We start from the raw sequence: 3,363 nt of genomic DNA, 5'->3' as shown, positions 1-3,363 counted from the left end.
CCTACCGAGTCATAGAAGTACTTGGGAAGGGCTACTACCGACTGTCCGAACTCGATGGACGAGAGCTTCCCAGATCATGGCACGCCTGCAACCTAAAGAAGGTACTACAGCTAGAAAAGGCAACAGATCTCACTAGTGGATGTGCTCTTTTTCCTGAAAAGATTTTTTAATGAGGCACCATGTTGAGATCTAGGTCATGCCCGACTTAAAGGGATAAGAAAATTCCTACATGTATATATTTGCATTTTTTCTTTGAATAAAGTCTATTTAGATATTCTACAAAGAATCCAAGACGCATTAATCTGAAGTATTCATCGTCCGATTATAAAACAACAGGTCGGTGATTATAAAGCGACAGGTCGGCAGAAAGTGAAAAACAATTTCACTGCACGACCACGATAAAGATAAATCATCCGATAAAGGTGAAAACGCGATTCACCCAAAGGACGATCTAAAGATGCCAACCACTTTCTACAAATCGGCAAAAATGAACATAGAATAATGTAAGAAGTTATCAAAAGTGATCTAAAAAAGAACCTGACGAGGTCTTACGGATCGCTAAAATAATAACTTAAGGACTGGTCGAACGAACCAAGTCAACCCAAGTTATAAGTAAACCCTAGAAAGAGGTCTGGCCAACCCTATTAAAGAGGATTACTTTAACTTAGAAGGGCCTGACATAACAAAGTCAGTCCAAAACAAAAGGTTATACATGTAGTCCTTGAAAGAGATCTGACAAAGATCCAAAAAAGAGGACTACAAAAAATAACTTAAAGGAGACCGACATAACCAAGTCGGACTCCTATCACTAAAAAGTTATACAAGTAGTCCCTGAAAGATATCTAACAAAGATCCAAGAAAGAGGACTACAAATAATAACTTAAAGGAGACTGACATAACCAAGTCGGACTCCTACCACTAAAAAGTTATCAAAGTAATCCCTGAAAGAGACCTGACAAAGGTCCAAGAAAGAGGATTACAAAAATAATTTGAAAAGAGGTCAACCTAACAAAGTTGATCTCCTACAAATAAGTTATAAAAGTAATCCCCGAAAGAGACCTGACAAAGGTCCAAGAAAGAGGATTACAGAAATAACTGAAAGGGGGACCAGCGCAAAAGAACCACCAAGAAACAAGTTGGACCCATAAGTCACAACCTCAAAGGATCCAAGCTACAAACAATAAAACAAGGCAATCTGAGGAGGTCGATACAAGATTTCAAACATCAGTAGAAAACTGAAAAGATGCCAAGTCAAAAAACTACCTCTATTACTCCATAAAAGTTATAAGGCCTCGGAACAACGGCCATCAACACCTGCTAAAGATAGCGAGCTACTTTTTGTTTTTCAAAATAAAGTTGCTAAAACAAGCAACTAGAAACCGCCAGCAAAACAAACAAAGTTTTAAAAATCCCACAAGCCGGGCCAACTACATAAATATCTAGATCAGCAAGCATTAGGAGCCTTCTTGGCATCATCAGGACAAGGAGAAGGAGGACGAGTCTGAATAGGCACGGCATCTATAGTCCCATTCTCCTGGTTCAGAACCTGGCAATCTGAATCAGGTGCAACCGGAGGAACAGAAGAGGTCGACACTTTGGCAGAGGACACAGGAGGAGGATCAGCATCATCATCACCATCGTCATCAGGGACAATCTTGCCATCCCTAACAACATTATCCAGGCTGAAAGGGGTGAGATCGGCCTCGGGAGCAATGACCCGAACTTTCTCGTTCAAGTTCTCGTAAGCAGCAATCACGCTGCCAACGAAATGACCTTGGAGCTCAGAATAATCTTCCCGGGCATTGTTCAACTCCTCCCTCAGGCGCATCACCTCCCAATAAGTCGTAACGTAACTCTCCTTATGCATTAAGGTCGTGTCCTCGGCCAATCTCAAAGAAGCCGCCAGTGAAAGGGAACTTGCCTTCTCATTCTCTAGATCCTTCTCCAACTTGGTCACCTTTAACTCAAGCTCCTCCTTCAGCCCCTTCATCCGATCAAACTCCTGCTTTGCCTCCTCCATAAATGCTTTGGTAGCATGGAGAGGAAGATTCTGAGCAGTCCGATGTATAGCAGCCGACATATATGCCATCTTTACATGATTTCGGGCCATAAACTCCAGATGATGGAGAATGGACACATCGTCCATGGAGATGGTACCATAGGGCCCGATTTTTTGATCTACAAACTCAATGGCATTGAAATCAGGGGCATTGAGGTCGAAGGGCTCATCCGTCTTTTGCTTCTTACTTGGAGGGGCAGTAGATGGAGCGACAGAAGTAGGGTGAGGATCCACCAAGCAGACCCGAGGTGTTGGGATCACCTTCTTCACCCCGGGGGAACTCGGCACTGATGGCTTCTCGCGCACTTGGGAGGACCCCTCTCCAGCCGCCTTGGCAGCAATATTTCTGGCAGCAGTCGCCTTCTGCGCCCTCTTAAAAGCTCTCATAGATTCGTTATTCTTCATTGCCTCTGAAAATAAAACAGAAAGTTAAGCTATAAGTCGGACAAGTCGGAAGGACAGCTACAAGCAATATAAATAGATAAAAAAGGAAACACAAAATACCCAGCTCAGTTTGAAGAAGAGAGGGATTGGTTAGAAATTTCTTTGTGTCGAGATGGGAGGTTGACCCTAGTGTTCTTCCAAGACTGTCACAAAGGCTCGCTCAGCCTCATCCAACATTTCCCACGTATACCGGGACACCCTCACATCCTTTTGCCATTCCAAGGGAAAAGCAGGCTCGTCATTTTCATCCAGAAAGAAGGGCCGAGCTCCTTCAACAGCTCGGACCTTGAAAAAGTAGTTTTTAAAATCACGGAATGACTTGTCAAACATGGAAAAGACCTTCTTTCCCTGGGTAGAGCGAAAGGAGACCCAAGCTGCCTTCTTTTTTACCACTCCGGGCTTAGTCAAGACAAACAGATAGAAAAAGAGAGATTGGGAAGCAGGGATACCAAAACCATTGCACAACAATTGAAAAATCTTTATGAAACCCCAGGAATTAGGGTGAAGTTGAGAGGGGGCAACATTACAAGACCATAGCAGGTCGGTTTCAAATTGAGTAAAAGGAAGGGTAATACCCAGCGGACCAAAGAAAAAGTCATAAACATAGAAGAAAGGGCGATCATCAACAACCCGAGTAGAGAAGCAGACTCTCTCTTCGGAGGAGGGAGGGACAAGTTCATAGTTCATCTCATCACCTGGATTACTACAGACTCTATGAAACTACCTAAGCTACGCGTAAAACTCGGAATCAACCAAGGAGACATACATAAGGACCATTGAGTCCACCCAATCAGCCATGCCCTCAGAAACCTGGGAAGGCATCTCTACAACGTTATTGCGAGAAGACATGAGGCCAACTA

The sequence above is a fragment of the Arachis duranensis genome, chromosome 3, assembly GCF_000817695.3.
Source record: "Arachis duranensis cultivar V14167 chromosome 3, aradu.V14167.gnm2.J7QH, whole genome shotgun sequence".
NCBI lineage: Eukaryota > Viridiplantae > Streptophyta > Magnoliopsida > Fabales > Fabaceae > Arachis > Arachis duranensis.
The sequence above is the reverse complement of the archived record's forward strand: the minus strand, read 5'-3'. Positions refer to the sequence as shown.